Below are 21485 nucleotides of genomic sequence, written 5' to 3' on the forward strand. Positions count from 1 at the left end.
CTATTCCTGAATAAACTCTATTTTTGGTAATTTGAACTTGTCTCAGTTTACCTCTTTATTTAGGTTGACGTATGTCGGACGAGCTATTCAGCCTTTATCTCACAATATTCATTTCTCCCAGTCTTACACTGCGAAGTCAAGTGGGCCTTAGGAAGCATCACTATGAACAAAGCTAATGGAGGTTATGGAATTCCAGTTGAGCTATTTCAAATCCTAGAAGATGATGCTGTTAAAGTGCTGCACTCAATATGCCAGCAAATTTGGAAAACTCAACAGTGGCCACAGGACTGGAAAAGGTCAGTTTTCATTCCAATCCCAAAGAAAGGCAATGCCAAAGAATGTTCAAACTACCGCACAATTGCACTCATCTCACACGCTAGCAAAGTAATGCTCAAAATTCTCCAAGCCAGGCTTCAACAGTATGTGAACCATGAACTTCCAGATGTTCAAGCTGGATTTAGAAAAGGCAGAGGAACCAGAGATCAAATTGCCAACATCCGTTGGATCATTGAAAAAGCAAGAGAATTCCAGAAAAACATCTACTTCTGCTTCATTGACTATGCCAAAGCCTTTGACTGTGTGGTATCACAACAAACTGTGGAAAATTCTTAAAGAGATGGGAATACCAGACCACCTTACCTGCCTCCTGAGAAATCTATATGCAGGTCAAGAAGCAACAGAACTATACATGGAACAACAGACTGGTTCCAAATCGAGAAAGGAGTATGTCAAGGCTGTATATTGTCACCCACCCTGCTTATTTAAGTTCTGTGCAGAGTACATCATGAGAAATGCCAGACTGGATGAAGCACAAGCTGGAATCAAGATTGCCAGAAGAAATATCAATAACCTCAGATATGCAGATGATACCACCCTTATGGCAGAAAGCAAAGAGGAACTAAAGAGCCTCTTGATGAAAGTGAAAGAGGAGAGTGAAAAAGTTGACTTAAAACTCAACATTCAGAAAACTAAGATCATGGCATCTGGTCCCATCACTTCATGGCAAATAGATGGGGAAACAATGGAAACAGTGAGAGACTTTATTTGGGGGGGGGGGGCTCCAAAATCACTGCAGATGGTGACTACAGCCATGAAATTAAAAGACACTTGTTCCTTGGAAGAAAAGCTATGACCAACCTAGACAGCATATTAAAAAGCAGAGACATTACTTTGCCAACAAAGGTCTGTCTAGTCAAAGCTATGGTTTTTCCAGTAGTCATGTATGGATGTGAGAGTTGGAGTATAAAGAAAGCTGAGCGCCGAAGAATTGATGCTTTTGAACTGTGGTATTGCAGAAGACTCTTGAGAGTCCCTTGGATTGCAAGGAGATCCAACCAGTCCATCCTAAAGGAAATCAGTCCTGAATATTCTTTAGAAGGACTGATGCTGAAGCTGAAACTCCAATACTTTGGCCACCTGATGCGAAGAACTGACTCATTAGAAAAGACCCTGATGCTGGGAAAGATTGAAGGCAGGAGGAGAAGGGGACGACAGAGGACGAGATGGTTGGATGGCATCACCAACTCAATGGACATGAGTTTGAGCAAGCTCCGAGAGTTGGTGATGGACAGGGAAGCCTGGCGTGCTGCAGTCCATGGGGTCGCAAAGAGTCAGGATATGACTGAACTGAACTGAGTCTTACACAAGCACATCTGCTCAGCAAAAGCTATGTGACACAGGAAATCCTAGTGACAAGGAGATCTGAGAATTGGAGAGTTTACTGCTGCAGTTTCAGTGTACAGGAGGCACATTGCAACAGGGTTGCAGACGTGTAGAGTGAGCAATCTTTACTACTGGTCATAGTTGCTACCTGGTATCCATTTCACCCTTTTTCCTTCTTAAAAAGCTGATTTTGTTCCAATATCCACTGTTTATACGCATAAACTGAAGAACTCAGGAGACTTTGCTGCTGCTGCTGCTGCTAAGTCGCTTCAGTCGTGTCCGACTATGTGCGACCCCACCGACGGCAGCCCACCAGGCTCCCCCGTCGCTGGGATTCTCCAGGCAAGAACACTGGAGTGGGTTGCCGTTTCCTTCTCCAGTGCATGAAAGTGAAAAGTGCAAGTGAAGTCGCTCAGTCGTGTCCGACCCTCTGCGACCCCATGGACTGCAGCCTACCAGGCTCCTCCGCCCATGGGATTCTCCAGGCAAGAGTACTGGAGTGGGTTGCCATTGCCTACCCCCATTTTAAGTTCCAGGGCAATTTATGAGTAGTATAAGATGAATATGTAAATCCTATGCCTTCATAGATGATTGATTTACAAATTTAGGTTTAAACGGATACGCAGAAGCATTCCCCTGCTGGCTGTTATAAGTTCAGGGGTAGGCAGGGACCTAAATTGTCATAACCACACTTTAATGATTGAGAAGAGAGGCTATGCTGTTCCTTTGTGTTAAGAGCAAAGAACATTTTGCCTAAGGTGCTTCAGGCTGCAATTTTAAAGATAGCTGTAAAACTAGGCAGCCTAAGCATAACGATGACAACTGGTGAAACTTCTATAGAAATAGAAATTTCTATTCTTGCTTCGCATTGTTGGTGATCCCAGTTAGACTTAAAACTGGCCCGTACAGGGGTCGAACCCGCGACCTTGGTGTTATTAGCACCACGCTCTAACCAACTGAGCTAACCTGCCCTCATGCAAACTGCTGCTCTTCCTTAATGTTTTAATTGCATTGACCTTCTAGAATTTATCACAAAGGGGAATATCAGTCCTATTTATACTGGGTCCGCTTCTGTTAAGGGGAAACAAAAGAAAAATGTCTATCAAGGTCAAGAATGAATCTTGCCTTTCAGAACATACCTTCTTGGAACCAATGCAAATGCATATTGTAATGCAAACTCTTTTGTAACAAGTACAAAAACCATTTTTAATGAAAATGGCAAATTGGAACATTTGATAGTAAGGACTTTGATATATTTGCATCTTGGAGACCACAGTAAAAGATGGTAAGACAAGGGTAAAGAGTCTTTCTACCTGCAGACTCTGGAAATGAGAAGAATAAGTGCTTGGAAGAAAATCCATCCATCCAAACACCCACTCATCCATCCCTGAGCAAAAATTAAAAGCTTCTTTCCAAGAGCAAATACTGGAAATATAATGCTAGTGATAAATGAAAGGTATATAACCTTAATAATAAACTAGAAAAAAACTCAATGTGAAAAAGCTCTAAATGAACCCACGGAATAGTAATGAATAAAGCTTCCATGAACAAATGAGGAACTGGGTCTGAGGTGGGAAAAAAATGAGCTGATGCTTAGGACAGGTAGAAAAAAATATACATTGAATTTGAGAATGAAAGTGGTGTTGTGAGAATAAAATGGACTTGCTTTTTAAGGTTGCTATGCAATACTTCAATTCCAGTTTTTCAGTACTTTCTATTTAGACATCACAGGTGTAAATAAAATCTTATTTAGCCATTATTGCGGACCAAAGACTATTTATGTGCTTTAAATGAATTAACATATTTAAACATAACAACTAATTTATGAGGTGAATGTTACAATCATCCTCGTTTTACAAATAACTGAGGGAGGACAGAGTTTAGAGTCAGCGTTCTGATCATTTAACCCTAGAGAACTTCCTTTTCATTGTCACTAAACTGCTCCTTAAAATCGGTGTTGATCATTTTTTTAGTGGATGGCCATATTCTGAGGACCCTCCTATTCAAAAAACCAAGTTTATAGCATCTTGATTTATACCCCAGGATATTAATTGCTTCAATTTTCAATTAATATTAATCTCAGCTCTAATATTGAATATGTAACATGGATCTGAAAACTCCTATCCCAGGTAAGGAAAACTCTGAGCATCAGCCACGTGCACTATATTATTATGGCAGGGCAATTCTTTCTAGCAATTTTACTGTATTATTTAGTGATTCACTTCCTTTTCTTGGTTCCCCAATAAGGAAAGGAGATATACTGACAGCAAATACCCTAGAGACATTGATTTTTTTTTTTTTCTCTTTTTCCTCTGATTTTTTTTTTTTTCTCTCCAAGAAACAGTTTCCTTATGGAAAACAAAACAAAATGAAATAAACAAAGAAAGGTCCTCTGTTGTACCTTTTAGCTTCCAGGTCTCTGCTATCGTTCTGCTTTGTTAATTGGAGTGGGATCTGTTCACTATGCCTAAGCAGGTTCTTGAACCCGCTAGCAAGGAAGTTTGCAGACTCTCCTCAGCAAAGAAGTTCCAATACCAAATACAGAACTCTTAGACTAGCACAAAGGTTCGCACAAATTTCTAATCTTAAAGTACAAAAGACAGAAACAACCTTGGCCCGTACGGGGATCGAACCCGCGACCTTGGCGTTATTAGCACCACGCTCTAACCAACTGAGCTAACCGGCCAGGACAACGTTCACACTTTTCAAATTACAAATGACACTTAAACAGCATTGTTTTGCAGTTTACGGTAGGAAGAACAAGTTGCTTCCATTCTTTTTCTTGTCTTTCCTCATTGGCCGAGAAAATGAATGAAAAAGGTTCTCATTCTGCCTCAAGAAAGTGTCCTTCTTCCGGAAAACTTTAAAACGTTCTCAAACTTCGGATTCTGACCCGAGAAGATTCAGGCCAAAGTACCCAGGCAGGGCTTCCTGAGACCGCGACGGGTGCATCACGGAACTGACCACGAAGCCTCCAGAGGCCTCGAAGGACTCGGCTCGGGCGCGCAAGATCCAGATTCCTCTCTACTCCTGGAGATCTTTAAGTTCCCTCGGAAGCCTCGGGTCCCATGAACCTGAACCCTGTCGCTGCCTGGCCTCTGGGTGGTTTTGCCGCCCCGCCACCCGGAATCCGCAGCTGTGAGCCGCAGGTCTCCGCTCCGCGCGCAGGAACGTCTTGGTGTTGCAGTGTTGGTCATCAACCACGTGGTGGCGCCCGACGGAGCGGCTGCGGTCAGCGGGAGCGAAAGAACCTCGGGGATGACTTCTCAAGAGCCTCTAACCCGGCCCCCTCGAAACCAGGTGGTGTCGGGAGTCAGGTCAGTTATCTGGACCGGAGAGGAACGTTGGGATCTGAAAGCAGAAGAGGGGCGGAGGCCCGGGTTGGACAACTCTGTGAAAAGAGACCGGAAACCCCCTTCGAGAGACTGAACTGCGAGGTGAACCCTGCGGGCAGGGGTCAACCCAGGGAAGGGCCGGCAGACGAGCTAATTCCCTATTCTCCCTCTGCTCTTTTCTGGATTCTACTTCTTCCCTCCTTTCCAACACGACTGTTCCTGTTAAGTCAGGGATAGTAGCGTTTTTAGAAGTCAACTGACCTGTGTTCATGGGGTTCTCAAGGCAAGAATACTGAAATGGTTTGCCATTTCCTTCTCCAGTGGACTGAAATCAGATTGATTATATTCTTTGCAACCGAAGATGGAGACGCTCTATACAGTCAGCTAAAACAAGACCGGCAACTGACTGTGGCTCAGAGCATGAACTCCTTATTGCAAAATTCAGACTTAAATTGAAGAAAGTAGGGAAAATCACTAGATCATTCAGGTATGACCTAAATCAAATCCCTTATGATTATACAGTGAAAGTGACAAATAGACTCAAGAGATTAGATCTGATAGAGTGCCTTAAGAACTATGGACGGAGGTTCATGACATTGTATAGGAGGCAGTGATCAAGACCATCCCCAAGAAAAAGAAATGCAAAAAAGGCAAAATGATTGTCTGAGGAGGTCTTACAAATAGCTGAGAAAAGAAGAGAAGCTAAAGGCAAAGGAGAAAAGGAAAGATATACCCATCTGAATGCAGAGTTCCAAAGAATAGCAAGAGAGATAAGAAAGCCTTCCTCAGTGATCAATGCAAAGAAATAAAGGAAAACAATAGAATGGGAAAGACTAGAGATCTCTTCAAGAAAATTAGAGATACTAAGGGAATATTTCATGCAAAGATGAGCACAATAAAGGACAGAAATTGTGTGGACCTAGCAGAAGCTGACGATATTATGAAGAGGTGGCAAGAATACATGGAAGAACTATACAAAAAAGATCTTCAAGACCCAGATAACCATGATGGTGTGATCACTCACCTAGAGCCAGATATCCTGGAATGCAAGGTCAAACGGGCCTTAGGAAGCTTCACGATGAACAAAGCTAATGGACATGGTGGAATTCCAGTTGAGCTGTTTCAAATCCTAAAAGATGATGCAATGAAAGTGTTGCACCCAATATGCCAGCAAATTTGGAAAACTCAGCAGTGGCCACAGGACTGGAAAAGGTCAGTTTTCATTCCAATCCCAAAGAAGGCAATACCAAAGAATGTTCAAACTATTGCACAATTGCACTCATCTCACGTGCTAGCAAAGTAATGCTCAAAATTCTCCAAGCCAGCTTCATCAGTACATGAATCCTGAACTTCCCAATATTCAAGCTGGATTCAGAAAAGGCAGAGGAACCAGAGATCAAATTGCCAACATCCGCTGGATCATAGAAAAAGCAAGAGAATTCCAGAAAAACATCTGCTTCATTGACTATGCCAAAGCCTTTGACTTTGTGGATCACAACAAACTGTGGAAAATTCTTCAAGAGGTGAGAATACCAGACCACCTTACCCTGCCTCCTTATAAATCTGTATGCAGGTCAAGAAGCAACACTTAGAATCAGACATCAAATAACAGACTGGTTCCGAATAGGGAAAGGAGTATGTCAATGCTGTATATTGTCACCATACTTATTTAACTTACATGCAGAGTACATCATGTGAAATGCTGGGCTGGATGAAGCACAAGCTGGAATCCAGATTGCAAGGAGAAATATCAATAACCTCATATATGTGGATGACACCACCCTTATGGCAGAAAATGAAGAGAACTAAAGAGCCTCTTGATGAAAATGAAAGAGGAGAGTGAAAAGTTGGCTTAAAACTCAACATTCAAAAAAAGATCATGGCATCCTGTCCCATCACTTCATGGCAAATAGATGGGGAAACAATGGAAACAGTGAGAGACTTTATTTTGGGGGGCTCCAAAATCACTGCAGATGGTGACTGCAGCCATGAAATTAAAAGACACTTACTCCTTGGAAGAAAAGCTATGACCAACCTAGACAGCATATTAAAAAGCAGAGACATTACTTTGCCAACAAAGCGTCTGTCTAGTCAAAGCTATGGTTTTCCAGTAGTCATGTATGGACTTGAGATTTGGACTATAAAGAACGCTGAGTACCAGAGAACCGATGCTTTTGAACTGTGGTGTTGGAGAAGACTCTTGAGAGTCCCTTGTACAGCAAGGAGGTCAAAGCAGTCAATCCTAAAATAGATTAGTCCTGAATATTCATTGGAAGGACTGATGCTGAGGTTGAAACTCCAATATTTTGGCCACATGATGCAAAGTACTGACTCACTGGAAAAATCTTTCTCTGATGCTGGGAAAGATTGAAGGCAGGAGGAGAAGGGGATGACAGAGGATAAGATGGTTGGATGGCATCACTGACTTGATGGACATGAGTTTGAGCAAGCTCCAGGAATTGGTGATGGACAGGGAAGCCTGGTGTGCTGCAGTCCATGGGGTCACAAAGAGTCAGACTGGACTGAGGGACTGAACTGAATTGACCTGTTTGCATATGTATCTATGTATATTACATAGATTCTTTTGGCTATGCACTGCTAGTAAATAAAGTTTTTGATACAATACTTAGTATTCACTTTTTTTTTTTTCCTGGAAATGGGAATCATACTCTTTGGTTAGCTGAATCTGCCATTTTTTTCTTACTTTCCATTTCACTAAAATTTTGCTTTTAATATCCTACATTTAAATGATTCTTCTGGCCCTTCAGCACCTTTCACTAACTTTGTACATCTTTTAATCAACTGGTAGATGTCTTCATTTGTTTTGTTCTTTGGTGAAAATTCTGAAAGTTTGTATAGCAGAATATTATTAGTAGTACCTGACATTCTGATTCTACTCAGGTACTTGGTATGTTTAAGTGGTTTTTGAGAACCTGGGCCCTAGTCGGACTTAGATGGTAGACTGAAGTTGCTTGCTTTGTGTTAAAGGTCAGTTCCCTGGGAAATAAACATTGAGATGGAGATGGAGATGCCAAAGCAGTGACCCAGGGGAGGCTGGCTCCAGGGCCAGAGCTTGCCTCCTCCTCCACCCCTCTGCAGCCTTTTCTGAGGATGGCTGCTGCTGAAATTCCTCAGAGATAACCAATTGCTTCTCCTTGAGCCTGGTGTAAGATGGTGTTAGAGTCTTATTGGGATCACTCTTAGAATTGACTGCAATGAGAGGGTGAAGGAAACAAGATTGGGAAGAGGCAGAAGTTGAACTTGGTGTTGTAAAAGGAGCCTCAGTTCAGCTTACCAGGATATCTGAACCTGAAATGGCCCTTTAGTAATATTCTGAATTGAGGCTGGATTTGAGCTACACTCAAGGGTTGGTGTACTCTTGAGCAAGGTTCCTCTTTTCTCATGAGGATAGTGCCCAGAGTAACCCAGCTGTAAGCCATTAGAAGTCAACACTCCTGAAGTGGAGAAATACGTGCCACTACTCTGGAGGGTGATTTGACAGGTGCATCACACCACTGTTCTTTCAGAAAACTTGTGTCAGATATATGCTTTTGACCAGTATCTTTGACCAGTAACCCCTCCTTCAAGACACTAATATGTGTTGAAGAGAGCAGGTGTGGTTAAAATAATATGGTGGTTAATAGAAGATCATTTCATTTTTTCTTTTGGGCTTCAACAAAGGTCTCTGACACACACTCCCCCACCCCCTAATACTTCATACAACACCCCCCCTTGTCCCCGCGCCGCCCCCCGCACACACACCCCCGTTGCCAGAGTTTATAGTCTAGTTGAATCCAGTGGTGTCCACTCTGAAACAGTTTCTCAAGAGGATATAGTCATCTTAATCTAGTACCTGTATTTATTCTCCCAAAAGAACATTTTTCTTCGGTTTTGACTGACACAAAGTTGCTTTTTTTTTTCCTCCCTCTTTCATCACCCGGCAAACCAATTTCTAAATTCATTATAGCAGAGAGACATATGAAATTATCTTCAAATAATGTGTAACTAAAGATCTTGCCACGTTGGGCTCCGTGGCTTAGCTGGTTAAAGCGCCTGTCTAGTAAACAGGAGATCCTGGGTTCGAATCCCAGCGGGGCCTGTTGGAGGTATGTCTTTGCGATTTTTTCACCTCATAGAAAATATTTTTCTCTAAGTAAGTAGAAACTAACTTGAATTGACACTGGATGAATATCCTAATACTCAGGACTTAAGCTTTGCTTGGGAAAAATGGGGTACTTTGTAGACGAGGACAGAGGTAAAAGGGTAAATAATATCCCGAGAAGCATTCCTGACACATAGACGAGAAGTAATTTAATGACTCCGATTATTTGTCTGAATCATATTAGCAGTGGATAGGTAGACTAGCCTAGCCTTGCCCCTTTGTCTAATTATTGGAATCAAGTGAAGGCGATTCAACAGCTTTAAATACATGCCCTTTCAGATATCCTTTAGATTTGTCTGATTACTGGAGAGCTTTAATTATTTTTTGCAACCTCAGATACACTTGGAGTAGGGTTGGCACTTAAGTTTTTTTTTTTTTAATAGACTATTAAATAGCTAATGGCTTTGCTAATTTCAAGGTAATATGTAGAAGTATTAGTATCAAGCATCTTTAAGGAGCAATGGATAGGGTATGAAGACAGAGACCCATGGTCAGAAGTGATTAGTTTAAATCCTCTGTCATTGAACCTGTTCTTGCTACTCACCACTTCTAGGAAACCTTCCATTTTCCTTTGCATTTCTGCTCTTAGCCTCATCCTAAAGAAGGTAAGGGGAGGGGAAGAAAGGGCTTTAAAAAAAAAAAAAAAAACACCCAATGTAAATGTTGCATTGAGTACTGTAATAGCTGTTGCTACTTTTCAAGTGATTCTGAACTCTAGGTCATCACTTACATTTTTGAAAAGAGAATATGGTTAATGACAAAGAAGAGTGGTTAGTGACAAAGCATATAAAGCATCTAGCAAGAGTTTAGAGACAAATGAAGTCTTATACTTTTTTCTAGACAGATTTTTACATAAAAGTTCTGATAAAGATATTAAGTCCTAAAAACAAAGATGTTTCTGTTTATCTGCTGTTTCTTTTAACATTCTAAGATATATCTTAAAATAATTAGGCTCTACAAATGTCCACTTCCCCATACTTAGTAATGTGCACAGAATTCTACAAGCAATGATTGCACCCTAAGTACCTTCTTGCTTCTCATTATCATGGCCCAACAGATTAATTACTCCTTTGTTGAGCATCCGGGAATGCAAATGTGTCAGAAGACTGACATTTTAAAGAATCTCTTAAAATGGAGTTGAATCTAATCAATGAAATCCTGTACCTCTAGAAGTGTTGAGTACTTAATAGGTCTAAAGGATAAAACGTTGTTATTCTATAAAACAGTTTTAAACAAGTCATGGACATTCTCAATTGTGTCTTTGTTAAAGGGACTTCTCCCTAGTTGAACTATTATTTCTTTCTTGACCTACCGTACTCTTCATTCAAACTTCCTTCCCCGTTAAATGTTCTCTGGCTTGGGATCCTCAAATGGACAGCTCCTCTTTTGTGTTCTGAGGGTACAACTGGCATTGTCTTAAGCCAGCTGTGTGATTCTTTCTTCTTCATGTCCAGGTATGCACATCCCATGTTGGACACTGGATAGTTTGGTGAATGAATTCAAATGGAATGTCCCTTGAAAATGTGGAAAAGTAAGGCATGGTAATAAGGGAAGATGTTAGGGAAAGAGGAGTCTCTGGAGCTGACCGTTCCTTGGCTGCCTGCCTAGAGCTGATCTTTCAAAATATCCATGTCTGAAAGAGGTCTCTGCCTAATTTCAAACTCACATTTCCATTGCCACCAGGATTTCACATGAGTACCATTTGCACCATACACCATGAACTCAACTGATCATTATTTCCACTGGAAATCTATTATTAAACTCGACTCTTCCTGCTGCCTTACCCCACCAATCAAATTATCACAGTCTTCCTGATTTACATTCAACATACGTGAGATGTTTTTCTCTCTGTTCATCTACTTGGTTCTTATTTGGACCTTCTTCACTACAGTCTCTAACAGCCTCTTCCTGTTCTCCCTGTCTTCAAGACTGGCCATCTGAAGTCATTCTTAACCCAGAAGACATATATCTCTGGCTTAAAATACAAAACATCATTTCTTCCCTAAAATTTCCCAGTCTTAAACCTTTCTTCTTTTTCTAATATATGCATTTAAACTTATACATTTTCCTCTAAGCACTACTTTAGTTGTGTGTTGTATTTTCATTCTTTCAGTTCCAAGTATTTTCCAGTTTCCATTGCACTTATATTTTACTTAGAAGTGTACTGCTCAAGTTTCCCAGTATTAGAAATTTTTTAGTTATCATTTTGATATTGACCTCAAGTTTAATTCTGTTATTGTCAGAAAACATTTTTTTAAATTGTTTGAATCCTTTTAAATTTATTAAGACTTGTTTGGGGGCCCTTTTTGTTTTGGTGTATGTTTAATGTGCACTTGAAAATAATGAGAATTCTGCAGTAGTTGGATGTACTGTGTGATAAATATCAGCTAGGTCAAGTTGAATAGCTACTAGCTATGGCTCATCCTCTCTATTCCTACTGATTTCCTCTTTTCTGTAAGTTTCTCATCAGCTACTAAAAGTGATCTTTAAAATCACCAACCATAGCTGTGCTTATTGTAGTTCTTGTTTTAGTTTTCTCAGTTTTGCTTTATATAAGAATTGACTTGTCTTCTTGCTGAATTGATCACTTTATCATTATGAAATGTTCTTTATCTTTGGTCTTACTTTGTACTTTGATGTCTCCTCTGTTTGTCAATCAGGTTTCTAATGGTTGGTGTTTGCATAGCTCCCGAACACTTTATTTTCAACCTGTTGTCTTATTTTTCAAGTATATTTTTTGTAAGAAGGACACAAAAGGCTCTTGTTTTTCTTTGTTTTATTTTACTATTTAGCCAGCCCATTTATGCCTTTTAATTGTTTATTCCATTTACATTAAAAGCAATTATATATATGGGTCTAAGTTGATATCATTATTTGTTTTCCATTTATCCTACTTGTTCTCTGTTTCTCCTTTTCTACCTTCCTTTGAATTAATATTTCTTATTCCATTTAATCTTTACTTAACCTAAGATATAGTATCATTTCCCTAGAGCTGCTTTTAAGATGTTTTTAATCTTTGTTTTTCAAGAATTTCAACATAATTTGGCTAGTTATAGTTTTCTTTATGTTTATCCAGGTTGTTATTTGCTGAGCTTATTCAATCAATGAATTGTCACATGTTTTCCCCCACTGAGCTATAAGTACCCTTAAGTTTAGAGCATTTTAATGTATGTAAATCACACTTTTTAAAAAATTTAACTTTCAGTGTAGCTATAGATGGCATCTACACTCCAAAAATTAAAGATTAGTCTCCACTCCCTCTCTCATCAGATTCAAATTGAAATATACCTTCCCCTCTTTGGGAGGCACATCCATCTTGCCTTTAATTTGGACCATAAATCACCATTTAGTCTTATTTCTTTCCATGACTTGCTTCAAATGCTTGGATTCCCACCCCCTCCACCCCGAAGATTATTCCCATTTCGTTCAGTTACCAAGAAAAAAAAATTCCCTTACTAACCTGTAGCCATCATACTTCTTTTCATCTATTAAGTCTTAGATTTGGTGTCCTTTTCTCTTGGAAGCCTTCAAGGCCATTCCAGTTTTTTGGCTGTTCAAACAGGCTTTCCTGAACATTGTGGTAGATATGTTTGGTAAACGCATTTCTACTTATATTTATTATTGATTTTAAAAAGGGAAAAAAAAAAAAGAAAGAAAAATGGAAACATTTCGAGGACCTAGGGCACCTGTTGACCCTTCACGTCTGGTTTCCGTAGTGTAGTGGTTATCACGTTCGCCTAACACGCGAAAGGTCCCCGGTTCGAAACCGGGCGGAAACAGGCTTCGGCTCGGCGTCCTTTTCCATTTCCGCAGGAAATCTCTGTACATTGTTTTTGTGGTACCAGACTCCAAAACAAATACCACATTTGCCCTTCTTTTGAGGCCCAGAGGTTTAAAACGAAAAGCTGTCCGGACGCCGTCTGCCCTGAAGCCCGGGTTTCCCCTTCCTCCCTGCTCTTTCCCTCCCGCCCTGGGCGTCCTCCTGCCGGAAGGACCGAGGGGCCAACCTGGGGTCAACCGGAGGAGACCCCTGCAGCAGCGGGCCTGCGCCGCGCGGGCGACAGTCTCCCTCGGACGAAAGGGTTTTCTGCAAAGTGACTTTCTCCATCTTCAGAGGGAGAAAAGTGCTTCACTTCGAAACCAGACAGCGATCGCACAACGGTTCAGTTATTACTCCTATTAGTACCATCCAGTAGTTCCAAAGCTCATCAGGCGTAGATGGGGAAAGAGGAGTTGTGGGGAGCAGCTGGGGCGGAAGGACGGGTAAGAGGAGACTCCCGTCCTCAAAAACTCCCCGGGTACCTGTTCTGGAGAAAGAAGGCTCTTACCTGCATGTTTGGGAGCGCCCTTCCCCTCCGTTCCCACCAGCCCAGAAAGACCCTCTGGGACTGTTTCCCCGTGGGGCTAGATTTTAGGCTATTCAACCGCAGTGGAACATGCCAGACCCGTCCCCCCTCGCCCCGCTCACCCCCCACCTCTCACCCCCAGCCCTCCCAGGTCCAGGGCGGACTCCCGGCCCTGGCTGATGCGGGGAACCTCCTCTTCAGCGGAATCAAACTCGACGTTCTCCTAAAACTCAGCATCTGGCATCCAGCTCCGCCCTAAGTGGGAGGCCAGCAGGCGGAAACGGTCTCGGATGAAAGGAAGGATCTGGAGCATTCCTGAAATCAGTTACATACCAGCAGTTTGAGGGATTTCCCGGAAATAAAAAAAGTTGAAAAGTTTGGTGGCTTGTTTGTGTGTATTTCATGATCTATTTTGCTAGAAGTCACTTTAGAGGGATGATTTTTCTTTTGGAATGGGCATAACACAAGAAATAGCATGCTTCCTCTCGACCCACATTCAGGGAAATGACACTGTCTCCAGAGTGTTCAGCTCAATTTACAACCGCGCCTGCGTTTAGTGACCACATGGGGGCGACAGAGACTGGGCTCTCCGGATGGGAAGCTGGGGCCCAGAATTTGCCCCCAATAGTCCCAGCAGTAGACTAAGAGGATTCTCAGAATCTTTCTGATGTGAATTCTTTCAGACTTATTGGGGGAATTTAACTGATTTTTTATCTTAGAGGTTAAGTCATACCAGATCGCATATTCTGGATATTTTGACTAGATAAAGGCAAAAGGAGGCAGAAAGGAGATGAAGCTTTCTTAGAGCAGGGCTGTAGCAGTCGGAGGAGTGAGAAGTTTTTCACATCTAAATACATTTTGAAGGTAGAACAAGACCATTTCGTCACATCCACGGAATGAAAGAAAATTTGAAGAATATTGCCAAGATTTTTTTTTTTTTTTTTTTCTGCTTAAAGACCTGGAAAGTTGAAACTGTCACTGAGTGAGATATGCAAGCTTGGGGTTGGAGAAGGTCTTCTTGTGGACACTCAGAAACCGGTGATCCTCTCTTCTTCCAACCTTGCAGGGAAAGGATGAATATTTGTTTTTAGTCGAATAAATAAAGCCTGTTCTGCCAAGCTGTGATGGCCGAGTGGTTAAGGCGTTGGACTCGAAATCCAATGGGGTTTCCCCGCGCAGGTTCAAATCCTGCTCACAGCGTTCTCGTTTTCGGTGTATCCTTGACTCTTGAAACTTACAAATAATTTACTGCCGTCCCACGCAGCACGCATGCAGAAAAATCCCTTGAAAGGCAGTTCTGATATTTTTAGAGAGTGGGCGCCAGCCAGATTAGAGCGTCAGAGTTCCCTTTCATAGTCTGAGCCTCTGTGAGCATCCAGAGCCCAGCCTACCCACTGTCCACAAGAGGCTTGGATCGCGTTCAAAAACACTGGCTTCGTTGAGATGGTTTGTTAAGTCTGTAAGAGTGATCACAGTAGCAAAGTGAACAGAGGTGACGTTGGGAAATAGTTTCTCTTTGTGATTATAGAGAGCTGCAGCTACTTTAAATCATTTCCAGGCAACCATCTTCAGTTTTTGTCCTGATACCAGCGGCTGCAGGTGAGAGCCATAAAAATGGAAGGTAATACTCCACGGTATTTGCCACGCTCTCTTTAAGAGAAAGCCTTTTATACAAACGAGGAAATTGAGGCACAGAGAGAATATATTTTTAAATTCTCACATTATTTTGAAGTTCAAAACCATACAAGGTCTCGTCTCCTGCTCAACGTACTAAACTACCCTTTTAAAGCACTTTTGCATTTTCAGCTGTTTTGCCTACTTTGAACAGCTAAGTACATTTTAAAGCCAATTTTATTCTGTTTTCTGAGTTTGTTAAATGAGATTCTTAAAATGTATACTTCTATTGAATCCTTTTCTCCTTATAGGATTTTGAAGGCCGATGAACATTCTGCAGGAAAAAACGGTGTGTGTGTGTTGGGGGGCGGGTGGGAAATGAAGACCTCAAAACTAGCACTAATATACGCTGGGTAGGACAGGATTTGAAGTGGAATAAGGAATAGATAACTGAGTCCACAGAGATTTCATACTAAGCAGCAAACAAGTAAACAAGTTTTCAGTGCATAGTCAGCAAGTAAGTGAAGACTCCCCATTATTTTCAAAGAAAGCATTTTCTGTAAATCTATGTTATGGAACCAAATCAGAAAAGAAATCATGCTTTCCCGAAGTCAATTTAGTCTCTGGTTTTAACCCCTTACTAGATTCTTAAAAATCAATCATTTCTTTGGTTGGCATAAACTGCGGATAATGATGAGAATATGAACATGAAGACAGGCTCATCAGCGAGGGCCAGTGGCGCAATGGATAACGCGTCTGACTACGGATCAGAAGATTCCAGGTTCGACTCCTGGCTGGCTCGTTAGGCTGACTTTTTTTTCCCCTTCTAGGTACTTTTCTAAAGGATACTGAAATAAGTTTTTAAAGTCCTTCGAATGCATTTTCGTGGAACTTATCCTTCATTTTCCGTCCGTTGAGTCTGAAAGAGACTTGAGAATCATCAAAGGATCCATCCAGAAAGCTTTTCTTCCTACTTTTCATCGCTTGTTGAACATGAGAAAAGTGACTGACTGGAAAAGACCATTGGAAGGGAGGTTTTTACATCATCAAAACTTCAAAGAAAAACGAAAAAAAAAAAAAAAAATTCCCTACCAGTATCTTCTGCATCAGTATTTTTTTTCCCATTGGGAAGAGTCCTCACTCTGAAGACCATCCTGCAAAGCTCTTTTCTCGCATAGCTACTGGCAAAAAGAGACATCGCCTATGGAAATGCTGAGTCAAGAAGTGTGGTAGAGACGCGATGCAAGAGGTTTTTCACCTCAGGATGAGAAAGGCCTTTCGTGAGCCCGGATAGCTCAGTCGGTAGAGCATCAGACTTTTAATCTGAGGGTCCAGGGTTCAAGTCCCTGTTCGGGCGCTTCTGTTTTGCTTCCCAGGTGGCGCTAGTGGTAAAGAACCTAACTGCCAACACAGGAGACGTCGAAGACGCGGCTTCCTTTCCTGGGTCGGGAAGACTCCCTGGAGGAGGGCACAGGCAACCCACTCCAGTATTCTTGCCTGGACAATCCCAAGGACAGAGGAGCCGGCAGGCTAGAGTCCATAGAGTCGCAGAGTCTGACACTACTGAAGCGGCTTAGCACACACCCCCCTGAGGCCCCGGTGCTCCTCACCCCCAGAATCTACCCCACCAGCCGGGAACGTCAATCTGAGGGACACACGCAGGAGCTGGGAAACCGGCCCTCAAGTGAACAGAAGAACCAAGAGGAATGCCCTCCCCACTATTTGTTAAAAGAAGATGAGCGTGTAAGGAAGGCGTGGAAAGGTAGCTTTGGAGCGGCATCTCCAAAGAGAACAGATTTGCCTTTCTCTGTGTTGAGGCGGAACAGAGAAGTTGGGGGAGATGACTGCCAAGTGAGGGGAAATTCCTCAAACTAAACCAAAAGAGGATCTTCATAGGTGACTAGATTTCCGAAAGTGTAACTTGTATCCTCGCTCTGCACCGCAGGTAAAATTCACCACCACGAGGGAAACGTTTAAGCTTCTGGATCTCAGATTGTAATAACCGTGGGTTGTAAAAAGGTCCACCTAGCGGGTATCGTAAGTCCAAAACCAAGCGCCCAATGGCCCGTACGGGGATCGAACCCGCGACCTTGGCGTTATTAGCACCACGCTCTAACCAACTGAGCTAACCGGCCACCGCGAAAGCATTTGTCTTTTATGAAAGTAGATTGGTTTACATTTTCGTTTTGGTGTAAAAAAATCTTTTTTAATAATAATTTCTTTTTATCCCTCTCCCTCAGACCACATTCATAGATTTTAATAAGGAATCTATACTATTTCAATTCTTCGTATTTGGACTAGAAAATTCACGGAGAAATTTTTATGCAGAAGTTGAGCCTAGTTTATTTGTAGAAAAAGCATCTTGTAGAAAAAGGATCTTGAATCGTGGGTGAAGGGAGCTTTCCGTTTTTAAAAACATGTCCCTAATGGAGAAGGCAATGGCACCCCACTCCAGTACTCTTGCCTGGAAAATCCCATGGATGGAGGAGCCTGGTAGGCTGCAGTCCATGGGGTCGCTAAGAGTCGGACACGACTGAGCGACTTCACTTTCATTTTTCACTTTCATGCATTGGAGAAGGAAATGGCAACCCACTCCAGTGTTCTTGCCTGGAGAATCCCAGGGACCGGGGAGCCTGGTGGGCTGCCGTCTATGGGGTCGCACATTGTCGGACACGACTGAAGTGACTTAGCAGCAGCAGCACTGGATCACAAATTGCAAATAATTTGTAATTTAGAGACCTAATGTTTTCAAGTTGGTATTAAAATTTTCACCCAGTGTTACAGTGCATTCTCTGTATCACTCATCTTCCATTTTGCGAGTGGAAGGATCCAAGCACGAGGTTGGAGAAGACAGAGTGAGATGAACTCGTTGGCCCTCGGGGAGGCTATAGTTTTTATCACCTAAAGTTGAAGGAGTCTCCTGCAGCCTCGGGAAGTGTCCTTTTATATTTCCTGGGGTTGCATTGGTTGTTTTGGGTTTTGTTTTGATTTTTTTTTCCCCTACTTTTTGAACTTTCCTGCTGACCGACCCCTAGTTAAATTTTCACCGAATATATTCATTTAAAGCTAAATGAATCAACAAGTAATGATTTTTGTTGATTTTTAAGCTGACGCTGGTGCAAGGGGGAAGTGTGAGTTGCTAGTGGTTGGTTAAGTATTCCACAGTTAAAGGCTCAAGTCCCGCCAGTCTTCTAGGTTTTACTTCTCTAGTCTTCAAGAGCTCTTGTCCTGGTAATGCTTACAGGTGCTCAAAAGCCCCGGAAACGAAATCTGTTAACTCTTGGGCAGTCCCACGTCCTCTGTACTTTTCAAAATCAACTACCTTCTGGCTTTTGAGGATTCTTCTACATTCCAAAATGTGTGTATAGTCCCCTGATGGTCATTAAGAAGGCCATCGCTAAAGAATGAGAGTGTTTTAGCAATTTGAACTCCGAAAGAATTACTGTAAATAAGGAACAATTGAAATTGCTCGTGCCCTGCTTCTTATAGATGCCTTTAATAACATCTAAATAGATAACTAAATAAAGCACTAAGTGTTTTGCTTTGGGTTTTTTTACCCGCTTTACCTTTAGGAATTACTGGTAGTTGTGGAAGAATTAATGTATATTGGCACAGAATTACGTTTTGCCAGAGAAATTAAGGGTAAATGTATGCAACTCCTCAGCATATAAAAGTCACTATAGACCTATTATATTGTATATTTGAAGACGATGGAGATTTAGTTTGACGCCAGTATCTCATAGTCCGCGTTACAAAAGGGTAAGAAAACAGTTGCCGAAACCCGGGATTGAACCAGGGACCTTTAGATCTTCAGTCTAACGCTCTCCCAACTGAGCTATTTCGGCCACCCGTTGGTTATTAACTCATCAACTACTCTCTTTAAATAGTCTTTTCTTAACTACTTCCTCCTTTTCAGAAAAATGTAAGAAAACCTTTTGTCTTGTTTTCTGAAAACATAATACACTTTCCCTTCCAAAAATAATTGTACCAACAACAACAAAAAATAAGACAATGGGAAAATATCCCCAAATTTTCTGAGTATGATAGGAGGATCAAAAGAACAGAGTGGTAAAAGAAAATTTATGTATGTTTCTTAAGGATATGAATTGGAGAGCCAAAGGGGCGTGGTGATTCATAGCTTCCTGTTGGATTCGTAAGCTTCCTAGAACTCAAGACAACACTGTTTGAGATCATTTCTAGCTTGACGCTCAAATATCTTCTATTCTTTCAGTCATTTTTATTCCTTTCTATTCTATTAAAGTATAAGTTAAAAAAAATAAAGTATAAGTTATATACAGTAAAGCACCCAAATTTTAAGTGCACAGCATGATGAGCTTTACAAGTTTACACCCCTTAGTCACCATGCATGCTCCCTCATGTTCCCTCTCATTTGTTTTTAAACTGTATACATATTGAATCAAGTAGACTCTGCATTCTTATGTCTGGCTTCTTTCACTCAATATTGTCTTTGAGATTCATCTGTTTTTTTTTAAAGCAGTTAAAAGCAGTTCCTATTTATAAACTTCCATTTTATGGTTGTACCACAATTTACTTATCCACTCTAATGTTGATAGGCATTTGGCTTTCAATTTGTGGTTATTTTAAAAAGTACTGAACTTTCTTGTGCATAGTTTCAGATGAACATAATCATTGATTTATTAGATAGATATATAGATGTAAAGGTGGAATTGCTGGTCTATAGGATATATGTGTGTTTAATTTTATTACCTGCTGTGAAACTGTTTTCCAAATGTATATAACAGTTCACACTACTGAAAGCAACGTATAAGGCTTCCAGTTGCTTCACAGTCTAGCCAATACTAGGTATTGTCATTTTCATTTTAGCTACTCAGGCCAGGATGTAGTGATAGTTCTTTATGAGTTTGACTTGTATTTTTGATGATTATGATATTTTACATCTTCCCATGTGTTCTTCCCTATTTAAGAAATGCCAGTTTTTTAAAATTTGACTTTGTAGTTCATTTGTTGTTCAGTTACTCAGTCGTGTCCAACTCTGCAACCCCATGGAATGCAGCATGCCAGGCTTCCCTGTCCTTCACCATCTCTCGGAGCTTGTCAAACTCATGTCCATTGAGTTGGTGATGCCATCCAATCATCTTGCCCTCTGTCGTCCCCTTCTCCTCCTGTCTTCAATCTTTCCCAGCATCAGAGTCTTTTCCAATGAGTTGGCTCTTATGTTATTGTGAATATAAGTCCTTCATCAGATATGTGTTGCAAATATGTTCTCCCAATTTGTGGTACATCTTTAGTTCTCCTAATTTTGTATTTTGAACTTTTCAATTTTAATGAAGTCCAACTTATCAACCTTTACAGTTAGTGCTTTTTTGCATCCTAGTTCAGAAATATTTGCCTACACTAAAGTCATGAAGCTGTTCTCCTATGTTTCTGCCTAGAAGTTTAAGTATTTTATTTTTAACATTTAAATTTATATTCTGTTTTGAATTTATGTGTAGCGTGAGATAAGTATTAAATTCATTTTCTTTAATATATGATTTCAATTAACCCAGCATTATTTATTGAAAAGTCAATGTTTTCCCCTACTGAATTGCACTGTCTTCCTGTCATCAAACAGGGAACTGTATATGTGTCTGTTTTTCCCTAGACTTTCTATTCTGCCGCATAGGTCTATGTTTGTCTTTACACTAAAATTATACTATCTTAATTTCTTTAACTTAAAATTAAGTAATAATATCTTGTAGCATTATTTACAATAGCCAGGACATGGAAACAACCTAGATAACCATCAACAGATGAACAGATAAAGAAGTTGTGGTACATATATACAATGGAATATTACTCAGCCATAAAAAGGAATGAATTTGAGTCAGTTCTAGTGAGGTGGATGAACCTAGAGCCTGTTATACAGAGTGAAGTAAGTCAGAAAGAGAAAAACAAATATCATATATTAACACATATATATGGAATCTAGAAAAATGGTACTGATGAACCTATTTGCAGGGCAGCAATAGAGACACAGACATAGAGAACAAACTTGTGGACACAGTGGGGGAAGGAGAAGGTGGGATGAATTGAGAGAGTAGCATTGAAACATATACATTACCACATGTAAAATAGATAGCCAGTGGGAATTTGCTATACGATGCAAGGAGCTCAATCTGGTGCTCTGTGATAGCCTAGAGGGGTAGTATGGGGCAGGAGGTGGGAAGGAGATTCAAGATGGAGGGGACATATGTATACCTATGGCTGGTTCATGTTGTTGTATGGCAGAACTGACACAACACTGTAAAATAAATATCCTCCAATTAACTAAATAAATTATTTAAAAATTAAGTAATATTATCTGATAATAGAGGGCCTCAGTTTTGTTTTTCTCACTTTGGATTG

The 21485-nt window shown here is 40.9% G+C and overlaps 9 non-coding genes across 9 annotated transcripts; 5 read left to right on the plus strand and 4 right to left on the minus strand.

Moving 5' to 3' along the window:
- Positions 1-2559: 2559 nt before the first annotated feature.
- Positions 2560-2633, minus strand: TRNAI-AAU (transfer RNA isoleucine (anticodon AAU)). The gene has a single exon. It is a non-coding gene; the product is annotated as a tRNA-Ile (tRNA).
- A 1641-nt stretch (positions 2634-4274) lies between these two features.
- Positions 4275-4348, minus strand: TRNAI-AAU (transfer RNA isoleucine (anticodon AAU)). The gene has a single exon. It is a non-coding gene; the product is annotated as a tRNA-Ile (tRNA).
- Positions 4349-9022: 4674 nt separating this feature from the next.
- On the plus strand, positions 9023-9096 carry TRNAT-AGU (transfer RNA threonine (anticodon AGU)). Its single transcript has one exon. It is a non-coding gene; the product is annotated as a tRNA-Thr (tRNA).
- Positions 9097-12865: 3769 nt separating this feature from the next.
- TRNAV-AAC (transfer RNA valine (anticodon AAC)) lies at positions 12866-12938 on the plus strand. Its single transcript has one exon. It is a non-coding gene; the product is annotated as a tRNA-Val (tRNA).
- Positions 12939-14623: 1685 nt separating this feature from the next.
- Positions 14624-14705, plus strand: TRNAS-CGA (transfer RNA serine (anticodon CGA)). The gene has a single exon. It is a non-coding gene; the product is annotated as a tRNA-Ser (tRNA).
- Positions 14706-15848: 1143 nt separating this feature from the next.
- TRNAR-ACG (transfer RNA arginine (anticodon ACG)) lies at positions 15849-15921 on the plus strand. Its single transcript has one exon. It is a non-coding gene; the product is annotated as a tRNA-Arg (tRNA).
- Positions 15922-16403: 482 nt separating this feature from the next.
- Positions 16404-16476, plus strand: TRNAK-UUU (transfer RNA lysine (anticodon UUU)). Its single transcript has one exon. It is a non-coding gene; the product is annotated as a tRNA-Lys (tRNA).
- A 704-nt stretch (positions 16477-17180) lies between these two features.
- Positions 17181-17254, minus strand: TRNAI-AAU (transfer RNA isoleucine (anticodon AAU)). The gene has a single exon. It is a non-coding gene; the product is annotated as a tRNA-Ile (tRNA).
- Positions 17255-18891: 1637 nt separating this feature from the next.
- TRNAF-GAA (transfer RNA phenylalanine (anticodon GAA)) lies at positions 18892-18964 on the minus strand. Its single transcript has one exon. It is a non-coding gene; the product is annotated as a tRNA-Phe (tRNA).
- Positions 18965-21485: the final 2521 nt, after the last annotated feature.

The sequence above is a fragment of the Odocoileus virginianus genome, unplaced genomic scaffold (genome assembly GCF_023699985.2).
Source record: "Odocoileus virginianus isolate 20LAN1187 ecotype Illinois unplaced genomic scaffold, Ovbor_1.2 Unplaced_Scaffold_29, whole genome shotgun sequence".
NCBI classification, from domain to species: domain Eukaryota; kingdom Metazoa; phylum Chordata; class Mammalia; order Artiodactyla; family Cervidae; genus Odocoileus; species Odocoileus virginianus.